General features: G+C 37.9%; 1 protein-coding gene and 1 non-coding gene across 12 annotated transcripts in view; both read right to left on the reverse strand.

Annotated features, from left to right (window-relative positions):
• NOL4 (nucleolar protein 4) overlaps positions 1-20,986 on the reverse strand; it is a 691,960-nt gene that overhangs the window by 90,878 nt on the left and 580,096 nt on the right. The gene's annotated exons all lie outside the window — the stretch shown is intronic.
• Positions 20,199-20,271, reverse strand: TRNAC-ACA (transfer RNA cysteine (anticodon ACA)). The gene has a single exon. It is a non-coding gene; the product is annotated as a tRNA-Cys (tRNA).

The raw sequence follows: 20,986 nt of genomic DNA on the forward strand, positions 1-20,986 counted from the left end.
AAAATCCTGAACAAGGGGTAAAGTCAATAGCAGGAGGACACGGACAACTTCACTGCAGGCTAATATAACAGGGCTAAACGTATAGCCTTACACTTAAAACTAAAACATGATCTCTACAAAGTGAGGAAGTAATGTAACATCAGCACTTCTGCAAGAACTGTAGTTATAACATTTATTAAAATATTTATGGAGTGCATACAGTGTGCAAGACACTGCAGTTACAGTGAATGATACAGATTGGGTATCTGCTTCTATTGAACTTGCAGGTTAGTATGGGAAACAGGTAACACTTCAAAATTAATTATAATTGATTTAAGTCTAACAATAGAGTATGATTAATATTAGGAATACATAATAGGAGACCTAATATACAGATGAAGTAGACAGGGATATCTAGTGCCATCATAGGCCGCAGTGATAAAAGTATATAAATGCCAAGAATGCTGAGCTGTTGGTACTTAATTATTCCTTCAAAAAGGAATGATGATAATTTTTAAAAATGAGAGAAATATTATATTATAAGGTAATACTGATTGGGCATTTACTATATGCCAGGAACTGTGCTCATGGACTGTGATATTATCTTGATTCACTCATCCCAATGAATTTGATAAGATTAAACCTCATCTTATAGATTGAAAAGACAGAGGCACAGAGGTTGCCTAAGGATTTGTCCAAATTCACACAGTGCTAAGTACAAGAACTGAGATCTAAACATGGGAACATGGGAATACTGTAGTTTGGAGGTTAAACTGGCATTCAGGCCTGAATCAGTCAAGGCTTGCTAGGAGATCAGCTATGAACTATCATAAGCTAAACAACATCCAGGTAGGAAAAAACAAGTTGACGGAAGATCTCAACACTTTAGTCAGAGGAACTGAAGGTATTTAACTAGAGAAGACAAAAAGTAATATAACACACACACGTGTTTGCTCATAAGAATTATCATTTTCAGACTTACTCTGTCAGACACTGCTAGGAACTCTTTTGTGGGTGACTAGAACAGGTACTGCAAGGAGATCCAACCAGTCCATCCTAAAGGAGATCAGTCCTGGGTGTTCATTGGAAGGACTGATGCTGAAGCTGAAACTCCAATACTTTGGCCATCTCATGCGAAGAGCTGACTCATTGGAAAAGACCCTGATGCTGGGAGGAATTGGGGACAGGAGGAAAAAGGGACAGCAGAGGATGAGATGGCTGGATGGTATCACCGACTCGATGGACATGAGTTTGAGTAAACTCCGGGAGTTGGTGATGGACAGGGAGGCATAGCGTGCTGCAATTCATGGGATCGCAAAGAGTCGGACACGACTGAGCGACTGAACTGAACTGAACTGAGAACAGGTAGAGGGAAACTGGTAGCCCAAATAGCTCTTACCCACTCAGTGTTCCACAATATGTTAATTTTGTTAGGTATTTAAGACACAAAAGGTAGACAAGAAAGATGGCTATATCATTTTAATAATGTATGTCAGTCACTCAGTCATGTCAACTCTTTGAGACTCCATGGACTGCAGCCCACCAGGCTCCTCTGTCCATGGGATGCTCCAGGCAAGAATATTGGAGTGGGTGGCCATTCCCTTCTCTGGGGGATCTTCCTGACCCAGTGATTGAACCCAGGCAAATTCTTTATATTATCTGAGCCAACAGGGAAGCCCTAATGCTTATTTATCTTAATAGGAAAGACTGTGACAGTAAAATTAAGAAATTTTCAAATAAAAATATTCCATTTTTAATCTGTTTACCTGATGAATACTTACTATAATGGCTGCTAAATATTAAGTTTCTTTGGCATGCCCAGTAGTAAATGTGTATATTTTTAGATATATCTTCTGATGTCTAATAGGCAAAAATTCAAACTTAATTTTAATCTTTTAAATTTTGCCAACTGCCCTAAACTATAACTTTGGGTACAACATCATTCAATTATTAAAGAAGGGGCATTTACACAAAGTGAAAAATAATAGAACTGCACAGAACATTTCTCCATGAATTCAGCCTTATCTTCACTTTAGAACTTCTCTTTGATGGGATTTGCTCTGTTTATTTTAACCCAGCACTATGCAGGAGGCTAGATAAGCAGTTTTTTAAATTTCAGTACAAAATCAGCAAGGTGATGAATGGCATTTAATTTTCAGGGCCCTAAACTATACAAATGAACTATGATTTTCTTTCCTCTTCCCTTGCCTTTTGTGGGCTTTTGCAAAGGGAACAGTGGGACACAGGCCTGTGTGTAAACCCGTGAACAGCATGTTAGAACATTCTAGCACCTGTCCAGCGGCTCATCCAGAGTCGCAGTAAAATGCTGGGTCCTGCCCTCCATCCTTTTTGTCCTGGTGGTTTGGGTGGACAAAGCGATACAGTTCTGCCTGCCTGCTGAGTCCATCTAAGTAAGGTTGCATTAATCTTTCTAAAGCTTCTTGAGCACTGTCGAGTAAAATATTGTGTGGTTAGGGTGTTTAGCAATACCACCACTAAAGAAAAAAAAAAAAAGAAAGCAAAAAACAATGTGATCATCTTCAATTCTATAGAAAGCTAATTTAAAAATGAGGACCTTGTTCTAAGATGTGTGCCTGTTCAGGGTCGCTTATTGAAGACTGCCTTTTTCCTTAATGGGCTCACTTACTCTTTTTACTACTTTAAAGTGTTTTATGAGCTGTGGGCTTTCAGGATCCATAATTTCAGGCATCCTTCATTTTAAGTGACTTTTAAAAATTTATTTATATTTTGTTTGCTTTATCAATGTCTTCTAATTCTAATTTAGAGACTCTGGTCCTGGCCCCATTTTTAAACTAAGCATGTCTTTGCTCTGACTAAACATAAATAATGTGTTTACCTACTTGGAGACCCAGAGGCTTATCTTCTCTCTGAACTTGCCAGGAGTAACAGACAACTCAGTTTAAAGCCAAAATTGAGAGACTCATGCCCAGGGGTGGAAAAAAAAAATAAGTCCAATTATTTCCCTTTCACCTTATGTGAAGAGCCAACTCACTGGAAAAGACCCTGATGCTGGGAAAGATTGAGGGCAGGAGGAGAAGGGGATGACAGAGGATGAGATGGTTGGATGACATCACTGACTCAATGGATATGAGTTTGAGCAAACTCTGGGAGACAGTGAAGGACAGGTAGGCCTGGCATGCTGCATTCCATGGGGTTGCAAAGATTCGGACATGAGTGAGCAATTGAACAACTTGTTTTGTGCCAAGCAAGGCTGCTGGTTTCAAGTAGCTCATGGAAGTCACGCAGAAAGTTAGGTTTTGAGGAGGAAATAAACCTTAATACAGTAGCTGGTTAAGGACAAAAGTTTTAATTCAGCTTGTTGTTCAGCTTGAGTTTGATTTATATTTGTATATTCTGACTGATGTATATTCATATACTCAAATTCTGACTGATACATGTATTACTTCTAAAATAGCGAAACCACATATTAATTCAAGCTAAACTATAAAGAGTAAGATTTAAATACCTTTCTTATTCCCATTTCCTATCCTTTAAACATGTTTCTATACTGCCACAGAAAAATGTGGAGGAGATAGTATGTTTGCATTCAGGTAAGTTGGAATAGATAAAACATACAAAGAATACAGTATGTTGCCTACATACAAACCTTACATTGCAAACTTTCAAAGATGTGAACATGCTCCTCTATACTAAGTGTTGGACTGTACTGTACTTTTCAAGGTACTGTTCTAAAAGATTAAAAATGTTTCCTTTATTTTGTGTGTTTGTTTTTATGTATTATTTGTGTGAAAAGTATTATAAACCTATTATAGTACAGTACTATATAGATGGCCAACTGTGCTAATTGAGTACCTAGGCTAAATTTGTTGGACTAATGAACAAATTAGACTAGTGAATGCATTCTCTGGATGGAACTTGTTCGTATGCAGGTGACTTACTTTATCTTATTCCTCATCTTAAATATTTTTCTCAAAGGATTAGTAAAGCTTTAATTTTCAAGGCAAAAATATTGGCACATATATTTGGATAATAAAAGACTTGTCTTATACTAGGTAAATCAAAAGTTTTGATATACTACAAGGCATCAAACTCAGCTGCCCCTAGAGACCAGGCAAAGTACACATGTGAGTGAAGAGGTTTGTCTACGGGGCAATGGGAAGATATGGGGGCAGGGGAAAATTCCAGAGTACACATTCCCTTGAAAAGCATTCAGATGCAAACATTTTACAACAATGTTCAGGCCAATAAAACACATTTGCATTCTTCCATCTTTCCAATGTACTTTTGAAATATACTGGTTTTATGTACTGAGAAAGAATGATTCATTTTTATTTATTTATCTTCAAAATACCAGAGCAATGGTATTTGTTTTCAGACTTGTTGAAGCAAGTCATGTGTTACAGTGCAGGGGAACTGATTTATTCCTGGAAATACTCATAAGACCTACTGAGTGTGATTCATCTTTGCTTTGGACCCTGGCCACAGCTATAGCCCAGCTCCAGGTTCCTAATCTGTGTCTCATGAAAGAGGCTCCTGAGTTACTCGATACAAAAGCATCTACTATATTGACTTCATATCTGAGATTCAAAGAACGTGGGGTCCTGCTAGGTTACAAAGACTGGGACACAGCCCCTTTCTTCCTCCTGATTGGGTTGCTCAGGAAGGGATTAAGGGACGGAATTTGCAGTCAAGAATCCCTGATGTTAGGGCTGCCCTGATGGCTCAGAGGTAAAGAATACATCTGCCAATGCAGGAGATGTGGGTTTGATGCCTGAGTTGGGAAAATTCCCTGGAAAAGAAAATGGTCAACCCACTCCAGTATTCTTGCCTGAGAAATCCCATGGAGAGAGGAGCATCATGAGTTACAAAAATAAAAGAGTCGCAAACACAGTTGCAAAAGAGTTGGACATGACTTAGTGACTAAACAAAAACAAACTCTGATGTCTATCCCTCAGCCTCCATCTGGGCTGGGCTGTTAATGTGCTTACCTTCAGCGTCAAGATATTTTTCAGAATCTGCCTTCAGTGGGTACCTCCATAATTACTAAGTCTCTGACTTTATACAGTGCTTTCATAGTCACAGAAAAGCAATACATTTAACAAAGTTTTCCCTGGTAGCTCAGAGAGTAAAGAATCTGCCTGCAATGCAGGATACCGGGGTTTGATCCCTAGGTCAGGAAGATCCGCTGGAGAAGGGAATAGCAACCCACTCCAGTATTCTTTCCTGGAGAATCCCATGGACAGAGGAACCTGGCAAGCTGTAGTCCATAGGGCCGCAAAGAGTGGGACACAACTGAGCGACTTTCACTTTCAAACAAGGAAACAAAAGAGGGCAATTTTAGTTTGATTTTAGAGAGGTCAATTTTAATTTGATTTTAGAAAGGAATACACACATTTAAAGCTTGGTCAGCACTGTAGAGCTAATGAATGAACAGTACTTTACAAGAAGCAGCTCATTAATAAATGGTTTCCTAACCATTAAGAAGTACTCATTGGTGTCTTATTACAGATGGCCTCAATCAGGTGATATATACACAGAGTTTATATGCATGAATCACTGGGTTCTATAAGAATTTTTTTCTCTAAAGCAGAAAAAAGACATTAAAATCTATATAATATTCCTATTTTAAATGCAATATTTTTTAGAAAAATATAATATTAAGATATTTTAATAAAGAACAGATTTTGTGACTATGGGGGTGTGGAGATGTGTAAAGTACTTACTATATTTGACAGTAACAGCTTAACGGAGTATATATATTCGCTATATTCATGAAGGCAAAGCATATGTCAATAGTCAATAGGGCTAATATATATCTTCTTTTATAAAAATTATATTTCTATTATTTGTATTCTCTATATCTATCACTGCTTTCAGATGACAACATTTCTTCACATGTTGCTATAAAATTTCATTTTGTATAAGAGGTTTTTTCTATTATGTACAAGAGAGAAAGATTATACATAACTATCTCCTGATGATAAAACTCATGTAATTTTTAAAAGCAAATAAATGAATACAGATATTATATCTATGTCAAATCTTTAAAAATAAAACTCAGTTTATAAAAGGTTTCCATTTAAATAGCATTAGAAATAGTTATATATTTTGCATTTTTAGATACACATTATATTCTGTCTTCACTGGGTCTGTTCTCACACCTTGAAATCTAATAGACTTTACTCTGTTGAGTTTTAGATTTGCTTGGGACCTATGTCCCTTTTCTCCTTCCCACTTCTCCCTTTTGGAATGGGTGTATCTATCCTGTGCCTCTCCCATCATTGTATTTTCGGAGCATATGACTCGTTTTGTAGGTTTCACAGGTCCACACATGGATAGGAATTTTGCTCCAGAATGGTCCATGCTTGATTTCGATGATTTATAACATTTGAGATTTTTTAATTATCTTTTGATGAGATTTTAGAGTTGATGCTGGAATGAATTAAGACTTCTGATGAAGTGGAGAATGTGAATATATTTTGCAAGTGAGAAAGACATGAATTTGGCAAGGAAGGCAGAGGGCAGACTTTACAAGTTGAGTTGTGTCATCAGAAAACATACTGAAGTCCTAACCCCTAATACCCACAAATGTGACCTTATTTAGAAAGAGGGTCTTTGCAGATGTAATCTAGTTAAGATGAGACCATAGGGAATTAGGGCAGGCCCTGTTCCAATACAACTGGTATCCTCATAAGAATGGAAGTGATGTTGACATAGACAGAATATGGCCATGTGACAGAGGAGGCAGTGATGGCTGCTACAAGCGAAAGGATACCTAAGGCTACCAGAAACTAGAAGAGGCAAGGCAAGATCCTCCCCAAGAGGCTTAGGACAGAGCATAGCCCTTCCAATGTCTTAATTTGGCCTTCTAGCCTCCAGAGTTGTGAGATAAAACACTTCTGTTGTTTTAAGCCACTGAGCTCTCTATGAGTCCTTTGGAGAGCAAAGAGATCAAACTGGTCAATACTAAAGGAAATCAACCGTGAATATTCATTGGAAGGACTGATGCTAAAGCTGAAGCTTCAATACTTTGGCTGCCTGATGTGAAGAGACAACTTATTGGAAAAGACCCTGATGCTGGGGAAGATTGAGGGAAGGAGGAGAAGTGGGCAACAAAGGATGAGATGGTTGGATGGCATCGTTGACTCCAGGAGATAGTGAAGGACAGGGAAGCCTGGCGTGCTGCAGTCCATGGGGTCACAAAGAGTCAGACATGACTGAGCGACTAAACAACAACAAGAACAAGTCACTAAGTTTGTGGTACTTTGTCATGGAATCCCTAGGAAAGTAATACAGCCCATTAGAGCAAACATTGTTTTCCTTTGACCTTTCATCATTCACCTTCTCCCCTCCCTCTTTTAGTAAAGTATATCTGATTTTCCTCTTCCAGTCTTATTCCATGTACTGTACATAGACGACCACATCCATGAATCCTAAATTGAACTTGCAACCTAGTCTGTTCTCTTGACCTCAGCAGTTGCTTCCAGGTTGAATGTGTAGCTTGATCATAGTGAGGACAATGGAAAGCTGGAGCTGCTGCAGCCACATTGCTACCATGAGGGAGAAACTATCTGAGAGCAGAAGCAATAAAGAAGAGTTAAGAGATCTCTGAGAGAGATCCTGTTTATCTATAAGACAATCAACCACATATAGAACTGGCCTAATGCTAGAATTTTTAGTTAACTAACCAAGCTTATAAATCCCCATTTGAACCATTTTTTACTAACTTCTGTAACACTTTCAAGTAAGAGAGTTCTATGTGTTCCAAATCTTGGCACTGCTTTTCTTCAATTACTTTCAATGGTCATCAAATGCCAGATCACACTCTCCTGGATCACTTCTAAACTTAAAAAAGGTTTTGGCCTGGTGTTTCACTGCTTAAGGTCTTCCCTGTAGCTCAAATGATAAAGAATCTGCCTGCAATGCAGGAGACTCAGGTTCGATCCCTGGGTTGGGAAGATCCTCTGGAGAAGGGAATGGCAACTGGCCACTCCAGTATTCTTGCCTGCAGAATCCCATGGACAGAGGAGCCTGGCGATCTACAGTCTGTGGGGTTGCAAAGAGTTAGACACGGCTGAGCAACTAACACTAACTTCACTGCCTACTTAATGAAAGAAATGCTTTGGAAATTCCTAATTCAAGTTATCTCTGAGAAGAAAAGTCAGACAGGTTTCCTTATTTCTTAAACATGTACTCACTGGACACTTCCCTGTTTAACCCTCATTCTTGTGGCTGCAGATCACAATACAGAGATAGTGAGACACTATCTCAATGGCTTGAGACAGCAGACAAATGCTCCTTTATGTATTCCTAGGCAATAATACAGAAGAGCATCTCCCTTTAACATATAATATATGGATTTAGATTAGATTGGACATACCCTCAATTATTGTGTCATTTAGTGAACATACTTTATGTTTTTAAATACATTCTTAAAAATAAGTTCATTATAATATAGTAAACTTTGATATTTACATATTCTCATGTAAAAACAAATTGTGCTTCCATTCTTTCTGGAAAACTCCCCTAATTTCCAACCTGAGTCATAAAAAAGACAAAATTCAATTAAACTTTATATCTTATATCTAGGCTATCATGTATTCAGATTATTGTATATGCATACTTTTGTAATTTCTGAAATGCTGGTTTGAAATTACTGTAACTCTATATATCACATTAATTTTCCTTAAACCTTTAGAAAAAATATGTTGTTATTAGTCAGATTATATTTCTACTTTTCTTTTGTCAGCAGCATTCTTTCTATTTTCATCAGCTCAAAAGAAATGAGTTAAAAATGCAGTCTTAAAACTTCTCCTAAAGTGGGAAATGCATGTTGATTGAGGGCAAGAACTAACACACCCTACTGCACGTGTGTATACTAACCTTTTATGAGCGTTTCCTGATGCTTATTCCATAATTCCATAAGATCGTGATTTAGAATATACAGGTTCTCTGCTGATCATACAGAATATTAGGAGTTTTATTCTTTTTGTTTTAGGCAGAAGATCATATATTTTATTTAACATTGGAAAAGAAATCATATTTTTTGTTAAAAAATTATGCAGTTAGTTTGAGTGTTTAGAGCCTATGCACGCATTAATGATTAAAACTACTTATAAAATATGACTATATAATGATATGTAATTTAATGTTGCTATTAAGACTTCAGTTTTGGAAGAACCTGTCCACATTAAAACCAAATTTAGCCTATGAAACTGAAAGCGACATTTTAAAAACACAAATGAGTACTCCAGTACTGTCCTCAAAGCCTTTCTTAATATATTGACAAATACCTCTCCTTCTTGTGGACATAATGCATTTACCTATACACACATCTTTCTATAGATAACTTTAAATAGCTATCTTTCGCATATCAGACACAGATCTAGAGGTGCCTGCATACATTTGGGAATAAGCAAAGAATAAATAAGGAGAAAATTTATTTGAGGAGAATAGACACAGCATACATAGCTTAAAAAAAAAAAAGCTACATCCAGTTTACAGCATCTAAACCTTTCTTTTGTTAGTAACACTGTTTAAAATAACTTCTCCCTGAGGAACAATACCCTGGATACATCACTGCAGACCCTGCAAAGGCATGTAGCTGTTGCCTTTAAACTTGGAACTTGGACTTCTTCTGAAATGAGTACTTAAAATCAGGTAAGTGCTAAGCAAAGGACCATGATGGCCACCGTTAAGGAACAATTAATATACATGCCTGTAAATTAATGTTCAAATGTGCTGCATTTAGGGCGGAACTTCCTCCAAGCCTGCAGTAGCAATTGAATCATGCTGCTCTATTCAGCCTGCTGCTATGACAACTACCCAAGGGCAAATGTCAGGTCAACTCCCAGTGTCTCTGTCTGTATAATTGCTTTGTCAGGAACCTAATAGCTGCCTTCTTTTCCTCACTGAACAGTGGAAAGCAGTAGCGCTCAAAGAACTGAGACGTCCTCTCCCCAGCCTCCCCATTTGGTGTTAAAACTGTATTTACCCAGCTGTCAGGCGACATTTTAAATTACAGTATTAATTCCAATGATGCCTGCTCTATTTGGCCACATACCATTCTCGGGCTTGAACATCTCCTGTTGTGTTGGCAGGCATCTCATTAAAAGGCTCTTTCCTTCCCTAAAACTGAACGTTCTGCTATGCTACATCAAGTCACGAGTGGATGTTTTATTTACTGTTATCCTTTTCCCAGGATATGACGGGGTATCTTTGGGGCTCAGAATGATGAAAGCCAATACTGCTTTAATCCCACAGAGTGATGAAATATTATAAAACTGATATTCCAAAAGACACCTGGAGGCCATTACAATGTTACCTGGGAATATAATCAAGTCCTAAAATATGCTGTGCTGATAGTCCTTGCTACATAGAGAACCAGGAAGGAGATTTAGCTTTGTGGGCTGAGAGCTGACCCAGGAGCTGCTTCTAAAGCAGGTGCACTTTGAGACGGGGGTGTGCAAATAAACACAGGAGTGGATCTGGAGTGGATAGACAGCTGGGCAAAGCCGTACTGGTGGAGAGAGGGTGTGCTTGGGGCACTAAAGGTGCTGCTCCACATTCACATATTTCTAAAACCCCTAAATGTCCTTTCTATAGAAACAAAATAGGAGCAACGAGGAGGCCCTGCATTTCCTCTTCGTGTGATTTTTAGTCATGAACAAGAATAGTAAGGATGTAGACTTTACACAGTAAGTGAATAGTCAGGATGGCCTTAAGATTTGAAATTTATGAAGCATTCTGATTTTCAGTACTCAGAACATCTGAAATCAAAAGAAAGCTAAATTCTTTGTACTGTACTAGTCTTTTCCTTCTTTTTAAAGAAAACTCTGTTTCTATGAAATATATTAACAAAAAATCACTGAAGAAAGGGAGGTGGGAGGGTGTAAGGAAGCAAGGAAAATCTAAACTAAAAAGGAATGTTTCCAGGTCCTTTTCTTTTATAAAATCAGTAATTGAATTAAGTGGCCTGTGAGGTTCTCAGAAGCTCTAATGGTTTTGGTCCCATATTTGCTATAGTAAAAATGATAATTAAAAAATCTGAAAAAGAAGCTATTCTTTTGAAACGTTATGTATATATTAGTAATCCCCAGGTATAGCAACTTCATGCATCCGTCCACACACCTGGTTAAAACAGGCCACTGCATCAGTGTCTACAGAATGTATTTTCCAAAGGCCTGAATCAAAGGTTACATTCTTCCTCTAAATGTCTCAGGTTCCCCCTACCCGAAAGCAAGCATGTAGCAAAAATAACCAACAAGAAGGATATTGGCACATAGTAGAAAGCTTTACTTTAACTGCTGTTTATTGATGGGGACCATGATGCCTTTGGGATTCAGGTAGACCCCTACATCTACCTACTTTGTAACTTAAGTTCACAATTACACATTTGACCTCTTTTTGTATTGACACTTTTGCTCTCTGATCTCTTTTATAGAACTCAGAACCTTGACTTCCATTAAACTTCACATTTACATAGTGGATTTGGGAATAGGAGGCTAGTCTCAAACCTCAAGGATGAAAACAGCAAAGGTTTCTGCCAGACGCTGGAGCCCCCTGAGGGCCCTTATATATCAAGTCCAGAATGCACTATTATGTTTTCTTAAATAACAGAACTAGCACCAAAACCAAGAAGAAATAACATGGAATATTACCAGAGAAGTGATTCAGTGAGAAGTTTGATCTTGATGCAGGAATCTCACTGGACTTTCAACTTAATTCTTTCATTAGAAATACTACTTTGATCTTGCTTGTGTTCAAGGCAAAACGTTAAAGGGAGCTTAAAAACAAATGTGACTGGATTTTTGATCTACACAAGTATCATTTTCTTCTTGATGAATAAGTGCAGGTATGAAATTAGCTTTGCATAAACCCCTAAAAGAGTCACAGGTAGTTTTCCTTATATTCTTTTGTTGTTCAGTCACTAAGTCATGTCCAATTCTTTGTGACTGTAGCATGCCAGGCTCCTCTGTCTTTCACTGTCTCCTGGAGTTTGCTCAAATTCATATCCATTGAGTCAGTGATGCTATCTAACCATCTCCTCTGCTAACCTCTTCTCCTTTCGCCTTCAATCTTTCCCAGCATCAGGATCTTTAACAGGGTATAAATTATAGATATTCTTTTCAGTTCAGTTCAGTTGCTCAGTCATGTCCGACTCTTTACGACCCGATGAATCTCAGCACGCCAGGCCTCCCTATCCATCACCAACTCCCGGAGTTTATTCAAACCCATGTACCAGGTAGAAATAAGGGCAAATATGTAGACACTGAGAAGCCATTGGATTGTTGAATAAAAAAAAAAAATTAGTATTTCTGGACAAGGCAAAGAACACTGACAGCACAGGAAAGATGGGGCCTTCTTGAGGATGAGAGATTTTTATAAGAGATGGATCCATTTCAGCAAAGTTAATAGGTAAAGATCAATTTTGCTGCCAAGGCTCTCAGAAAGTCAAGACTGCCTTCACCATTATGAGAAAGAGGCAAATTACCAATAAAGCGAGTTGACCTGCTGCAGGGAGTTTTCTCTAGGACAGACTGCACAAGATCACCTATTTCATCATCGGCTCTGTGGTACCCATGTCAGTAGCTGAAGCTCTGATGTCAGCATCACCCTATCCTTAGTAAATATTCATAACTAAGTCCATCTTTAAAAGTTTTGATCCCAAGATTTTAAGGCATGAAATAAAGATGCACTGAGAGTCTAGGAATACTTCCACTACAAATGAAAGTAAAGTCATTTGTAATAAAGGCTAATCCACAGCTATCTAGAATTCCCAGCTCTGCAGAAGCCCTGCAGAGTGCTAGTAACTAAAGTGCTAGTAACTGAGAGGATAATATCTATTTCTTGAGGCCATTGGGCTCATGGTATTTAACAACTGAGTCATGCCAGACGTCATACATCTCTTTAAGAAGCATAGCCCAATGTGTCAAGCTATTACATTGTCTAATTTCATAATAAATTTGTGACTATGGCTAAATCTCCCTAATACACATAACATTATTGTTTCAGAGTAACTAATGGGTTTTAAAGTGGTTAAATTAAAGAGAAAAAGACAAGACAAGGAATGAACAAATTATGAGAGATAAATGATAAAAATGAATATATTTGGCATAAACTAAGTATGTCAGACTCTTCATTTATCTGCTAAGCCTAAAATAACTGGTTTTAAAAGAAATGATATTAACAAAAATGCAGTGTTCAGAGAACCCAGTAAACCATATGTTCCCCTGACTTTGGCACTGAAAAGTGTATCAACATATTATGATGAATTTCTCTCTCTGAATTCAAACCACCTACTCATATCCTGATATTTATCTACTTGAAATTAATAACATCCTAAGCCAAAGATGTACCTAAAAATTAAAAAAAAAATCATTTCTATACACATGTGGGAGAATACTCAAAGAAGCCAGAAAACCAAACAGTAGAACAGACTAATAGGAAGACAGAAAAACAAAGTCAGAAATCAAGGCAGTTTCCAGCATCCACCAACCCCCCCAAACCTTCTCAGATTCAGATTCCCCATCTGTACAAAAGGGAAACCATTTGATCAATATTCTTAGTTCTTTTGCGAGACCAAAAGCATCATGCACTGTGTATCATAACTCAGATATACACTGATATACAAATATAGAAGGAAAATACATACACTAAGAAAAAAATTTTTATAGAAGTAACTTATTCTCAATTTAAGAAAAAGTAGATGAAAAGTCATTGAGGAAAATCATAATGTTAGTTTTTTGAGACATCATAAAAAAGATGAAAATTTTTACAATAGAAAGAATAATAATCTGTGTGTATAGTTACATATGTTGAAGCTATAGGAAAACATTTACCTCTGGTTCCCCATTAGCTGAGCTATCATTGCAGCCAGGAAGAGTAGGGATTCCCAAATCACTCATTTGTAACTTTGAAAAACCCTATAGCAGATTAGTCTTCATAATTACTTTTTGGCATTAGTTCAGATTTAAATATTGTCATATTTAAATAGCAAATCTGAAATGTAGGTGGTAGAGAAAGGAATTATTGCTGAATTGGGGCCTCTCCTTTGCCCCAGTACAGATACATTTCATTGTCCCTAGGGTTCCAAAGCTTCCCCAAAATCAGACATTCCACTCTCCTTCCCATTCATCTTGGCATGTACTTAAATAGAGGGCTTCCCAGCAGCTCAGCAGTGGAGAATTCACCTGCCAATGTAGGAGATGCAGGTTTGATCCCTGTGTCAAGAAGATTCCCCCTGGAGAAGAAAAATGGCAACTCACTCCAGTACTGCCTGGGAAACCCTATGGACAGAGGAGCCAGGAGGGTTACAGTGCACTGAGTCACAAAGAGTTGTTCGTGAGTCAGCAACTTAACAACTTAATAGAGCATTTAAAATGTCCACAATCTAACCTTCAATCTAATACTTCCTCCTTTTATATCTTCCCAAGAATCTCAAGTTTCCCTCACAGGCGATTACTGTTTTTAATATTCAGGAAATGTTCATATTCCATGTGTCTAGAGCACCATCATTTAACTTTTTTGTCTCTCAAAATCCCTTTCATTTCTCAAGCTCTGGCTCAAATATTGCCTCCTCTGGGAAGCCCTCCTGGAAGAATTAGGAGCACTCTCCTCTTGCTTTCACAACAATTTAATCATACCCTTATAATTTCATTTACCATACTGATTTCACTTGTCTTTAATAGAATATGAGTTTTTAGAGGAAAAATGTTATACTTCATCAAGCTTCGAAGAGAGAATAAAAATACCAGTCCAGTAGCAAATGGTATAAATAAACCTATTACCTGGTAAAGCCTCAATAAAGGTTCCCCATCCTTGTTGCGTAGCCTCTGTACCAAGCAAAATGTCTTCCATATAAGGAACAGTTGCTGAATAAACTACTTTAGGGCTATCTAGCACTAATTTTCTCCTATTAATCATATTCCTTGCTGATAAAGGTACATGAAATATTTAAGGAATGACCTAGAGCAGTTAAAAAACCTTGGGAAAAGAATTTAAAACTTCTACCATTTACTTATCCTATAAAAACTCAAGTTGGAAATAAAACACATTTGAAGTCCATTTACATTATTAATCTAATGCTGGAAGAGTACAGATTTGTAAAGCAGTTATCTTGGTACATTCTATACCAATAGAAGACAGGTCAAATATTCTTCCCTACAGAGCAAATAAAAATTTTAGTAAAATGACTTTAACCTTGTTTCTCATATAATGTATACAAAGAACTCAAATTTTAAATGAGAATAGTAAATATTCATTGTAATTATAAGGGATATTTTATATATCTGTGCATGCTAAGCTGCTTGAGTTGTGTCTGACTCTTTGTGACCATACGGACTGAAGCCTGCCAGGCTCCTCTGTCCATGGGATTCTCCAGGCAAGAATATTGGGGTGGGTTACCATTCCTTTCTCCAGGGGATCTTACCGACCCAGAGATCAAACTCAGTACTCCTGCATTGCAGGCGGCTTCTTTATTGTCTTGAGCCACCAGGGAAGTCAACATTGTGGTGATTTAGTCGCTAAGTCATGTCCAACTCTTGCGACCCCGTGGACTGTAGCCTACCAGGCTCCTCTGTCCATAGGACTACCCAGGCAAGAATACTGGAATGGGTTGCCATTTCCTTCTCCAGGGGATCTTCCTGACTTACGGATTTAACCTGGGTCTCCTGGAGAAGGAAATGGCAAGCTACTCCAGTATTCTTATCTGGAAAATCCCATGGGCTGAGGATCCTGGTAGGCTATAGTCCATGGGGTTGCAAAGAGTCGGACACGACTGAGTGACTTCACTGCCTGAACTGCAGCCGCATTCTTTACCGACTAACCTACAAGGGAAGCCCAGTCAACATTTACATTTGGTATATATATATTTACTTTTCCTTAGTTTTTATGTTTATTAAATGTCTACGTTTACAAAAATATAAAAATGGAAATGCATAATATTTCCTTATTTTAATTGTTTTAAAATGTGATTATAACCATTCCCAAAGTCTGTTCTGTTATAATAGAGGTATGATGGTTGGTTTGCAGTAGTGAGTGTCTCCAAGTTTTCTGGATGGGTTTACTAATTTGTCCATTGTGACAAATTCACTTGCTTGTGAATTAAGATCATGGTTCAATATCTGTCCACTTATGTTAGTTATTTCCTACATAGCAAAGACCTCCTTTGCTTTGAAATTAATATTTACTAAACCCTGCCAGGCATTTTAGAGACCATGTGAGTAGAGAATGAGTAGATGCTTCAGGATACACCTAGTCACATCCTCCAGTGGTGACTGTGCAAAGAGCATATTTATGCATGGTTGCAAGTGATGAAAACATGCATATTTGAAGATTCTTGAGCCTTGTCTTTTTGTGGCATGATACTTGTAGCAAACTGTTGGATGTGTCATGGTGTCCCTATTGTAAATGTTAAACATGGTAATTTAATTGATGGTGACTTCCGAATTAGAAAAGGATGTAACTGCAATCTCAGGAGATATTGAAAATAGTTGAATGATGAATACAAAATGGAATTCCACTTTAAGAATACAACTGGAATTAGAAATCATACGTGGCTTAGCTTTTTGACTAGGGGTATAATTGCTATGGCCATTGACAATTACTTCCTTCTTGCAAAGAAATAAAATTAAACTAAAGGGCCTGGTTATTTTTATCTTAAAGCATGCAATTTTTACTTTCAGACTCGGGTGAATTTTAAAACCAAAAAGTATACAAAAGGTAGAAAAAGATGGAGGGAGAATTCATTTGATATAATGAGTACAAATATATGGGAAATTGTGGGTTTTGAACCTTAAGGTCAGTCTCTTCAAAATGGGAGTAACTGAGTTACGAGTTCGTTATCAAGGAATAGATCTGAGAATTTATTATTCTCATTCCTGTATTCAAATGCTAGGCTAGTCTGTGCATAGCAGTACTTCTCAAAGAGTATTACCACCCCTAGGGGACATATGGAAAACACACATTAGGTGATACAGGAAGTGGGCAGACAGGCTTATGGGAAGTTCTGACATGCTCTAGGCAGTCTCAAATGACTGAGAACGGTCTCTGTTCCCACATGAGTTTTAAAACGTCCTGCTGTTTGCAGGTGAGACCTGAATAGGATTTACTGAGCCTAAAGTTTAATTTCATTTTAGGTATACAAATGTTTTTATGCATGCTTTAAAATACACTTTGAATTGTTTCAGGAATACACTACCATGTAAATCAAAGGAGTATTGTGCTATAGTTTGTTTGGAACTTTACCAATAGTTTTACAATGTTTGGAAAGTTCATGTCATAGAGTGTTCTGAGTATCCACGACATACGTGTATCAAAGTTGCTTTTTCCTCACTGATTTGAGGGATAGGTAGAAGCAGCTGATGACTTTATTGTATCTTCTTGTGTTTGACTCTTTGCAACCCCATGGACGATAGCCCTCTAGGCTCCTCTGTCCATGGAATTCTTCAGGCAAGAATACTGGAGTGGGTAGCCATTCCCTTCTCTAAGTATCTTCTCTGACCCAGGGATCAAGCCCAGGGATCTTCTCTGACCCACAGTCTCATGCATTGCAGTTAGATTCTTTAGCATATGAGTCACCTGGAAAGCTCATTGTATCTTCTAGTGATGTGGAACCCCAGGTTTCCACACCAAAGTACATGTTATTAGATTATGTGTGTGTGTGTGTGTGTGTGTGTGTGTTAAGTTGCTTTAGTCATGTTTGACTCTTTGCGACCCTATGGACTGTGGCCTGCCAGGCTCCTCTGTCCATGGGATTCTCCAGGCAGGAATACTGGAGTGGATTGCATGCCCTCCTCCAGGATTTTCCTGATCCAGGGATCGAACCCACATCTCTTACATCTCCTGCACTGTCAGGCAGGTTCTTAACCACTAGTGCCACCTGGGAATCCTGTTAGATTATGTATTACTACTTAAATAAATAACGCATTTACACATTAAGATCAAGATGTTATACACATATATTTAAATTGTAAGCATAGATAGTTTCAGTTCAGTTCAGTCACTCAGTCGTGTCCGACTCTTTGCGACCCCATGGACTGCAGCACGCCAGGCCTCCCTGTCCATCACCAACTCCTAGAGTTTACCCAAATTCATGTCCATTGAGTCGGTGATGCCATCCAACCATCTCATCCTCTGGTGTCCCCTTCTCCTCCTGCCCTCAATCTTTCACAGCATCAGGGTCTTTTCAAATGAGTCAGTTCTTCATATCAGGTAGTTTATATTGACTATAACTTACATTTCAGGATCTAAAAGTAGGGCATGTCAAGGCGTTAATTGTAAAAATGACATGCTGTATTTGAAAGGTTTAGGAATCATTGATTAAGAATCAAAGATTCCCAGGGACTTCCCTGGGGGTCCAGTGGATAAGACCCCATGCTCTCAATGCAGGGGGCCTGGGTTCAATCACTGATCAGCAAACTAGATTCCACATGCCACAACTAAAGATCCTGCAGGTAACAATGAAGATCAAAGGTCCCTCATGCCACAGCGAAGATCTGGCACAGCCAAATAAGTTAAAAAAGAATCAAAGATTCCTAGATTATTAGAGGTTAAAACAAGCTTTAATAGGCATATGTTTATAAAACAAGCAAAAATGCTTATTTTTATAAGAATAAGGTAGAAATTAAGGGCATGGACCTTACGTTTATGAAGAGTTTTAAAAACCTTGCTAGTTTTTTATCCAATTCTCATAATTTATCCTGAAGAAATAATTGGTAAGACATCCTTTTCACAGGAAAATTATGGTAGAAATAATAAAATCAATACTTAATAATTCAGGAAACACTACGTGATGGAGTATTAAGTGGCTTTTAAAAATAATCCATAAATTTACATTTGTTGTTTATTCGCTCAGTCATGTCTGACTCTTTGCGACCCCATGGACTGCAGCGCAACAGGCTTCCCTGTCCTTCACCATCTCCCGGAACTTGCTCAAACTCACATCCATTGAGTTGGTGACGCCAACCAGCCATCTCGTACTCTGTTATCCCCTTCTCCTCCTGCCTTAAAACTTTCCCAGCATCAGGGTCTTTTCTAATGAGTTGGCTCTTCACATCAGATGGCCAAAATATTGTAGCTTCAGTTTCAGAGAACATCAGTAATTCAATTGATATTCAGAATTGATTTCCTTTAGGATTGGCGGTTTGATCTCCTTGTAGTCCAACGGACTCTCAAGAGTCTTCTCCAACACCACATTTCAAAAGCATCGATTCTCTGGCACTCAGCCTTCTTCATGGTCCAACTCTCACATCCATACATGACTACTGGAAAAACCATAAGTGTGACTAGACGGACCTTTGTTGCCAAAGTAACATCTCTGCTTTTTAATATGCTGTCTAGGTTTGTCAAAGCTTTTCTTTCGAGGAGCAAGCATCTTTTAATTTCATGGTTGCAGTCATAGAGATACAGTAAATATTCATAACATTAAGTGGAAGGATACAGTGTGATACTATTTTGCTTTTTAAAGCAGGGAGCTTTGCATACAAAGAGTAATAGAAAGAATCATACTCTAAAACTGAAAAATGGAATTACTAGTAAATTGTATTTCTTCTCTACACATTTCTTTATTTCCTAAATTATCAAAAAATAAGCCTGCATATCTGAAAAGTTTTTTTTTTTTTGAAAAGTTTTTTTTTTAAATGTTACTACTATACACATGATTTTTTTAAAAGAGTTTTGGATATAGACCATTTTAAAAGTCTTTCTTGAATCTGTTACAAAACTGCTTCTGTTTTATGTTTTGGTTTTTTGGTCTCTAGGCATGTGGCATCTTACCTCACTGACCAGGGATCAAACCCACATCCCCTGCATTGGAAGGTGAAGTCTTAACCACTGGACCTCCAGGGAAGTCCTTTAGCATAATTTTAGAAAGCACAAAGATTGGGTTCAAGTGGGGATATATTCTGAGGAACTCTGACCTAAGAATACTAAGCCCCCGTGTCTCCCCTTCATGAAAAGTCATGAAAGTTACATAAAATAGGCTTACAACTCTCCTTGCACAGTGCTGCACCTATATATGTTCCTGCTATTGCTGTTGCTCTTAATATTATTACTAATGAGGAAAATAAGACCTACTACAGTTAGATGTCTTAGGAAGTATGAAAGAAAAGTGAAGTCGCTCAGTCGTGTCTGACTCTTTGCAACCCCATGAACTGTAGCCTACCAGGCTCTTCTGTCCATGGGATTTTCCAGGTGAGAGTACCGGAGTGGGTTGCCATTTCCTTCTCCAGGAGATCTTCCCTACCCAGGGATTGAACCCGGGTCTCCTGCATTGTAGGCAGACGCTTTAACCATCTGAGCCACCAGGGAAGTATATTTTATCTCAATTATTTAAAATCACATTGTGTTACAGAGGAAATATAATATATTCAAGTAACTATTATACTGTAGGTGGTACTTTGTTTCTCTTACACAGTATATATTCTCCTTTGAATGAAAGGGCCATGCTGAAACATGTTGAAACACTCAAAGACACAGTTTTCTTTCTCCAAAACACTGTATATAATAAAGATAAATGCTAGAAGTTGACTAACAGCTGAGGATGACAGAGTAGGGGTAGGAGAATGTGGGCTGGAAGCTTGAAACCACAGAAACAGGTTTCAAGTTCTATCTCAGTTACTATCACAACATTTACATTTAAGAATAAAAGTCTATTGAAAAATATGACATTCAATTATGCATTTGTAGAATTTTGTAAATGTTATCAAAAGGACATGCAGAAGGAAACATGAAAGGAGACCGGCCTGTCTCAGAAACTATCTTGAATCCATTGTGTCAGATATTCCCCAAATACATGCACAACAAAACGAAACATTGCCACCATGCTTATGTGGCTGAATCTTCTACCTTGAGAGCTACAATTACCTACATTTCTTTTAATAACATGCCCAATCATTAGTCCCCTAACAAAGGAAAAATCATGACGATGTACAAGTCATATTCATCAGCACTATAGAGAACAGAGCAGCAGGAACTCCAGGCTTACTAAATATTTTCAGATCTTCAGCCAATGGTCTCCTGCTGG

This window comes from Odocoileus virginianus, chromosome 22, assembly GCF_023699985.2.
Source record: "Odocoileus virginianus isolate 20LAN1187 ecotype Illinois chromosome 22, Ovbor_1.2, whole genome shotgun sequence".
Classification (NCBI taxonomy): domain Eukaryota; kingdom Metazoa; phylum Chordata; class Mammalia; order Artiodactyla; family Cervidae; genus Odocoileus; species Odocoileus virginianus.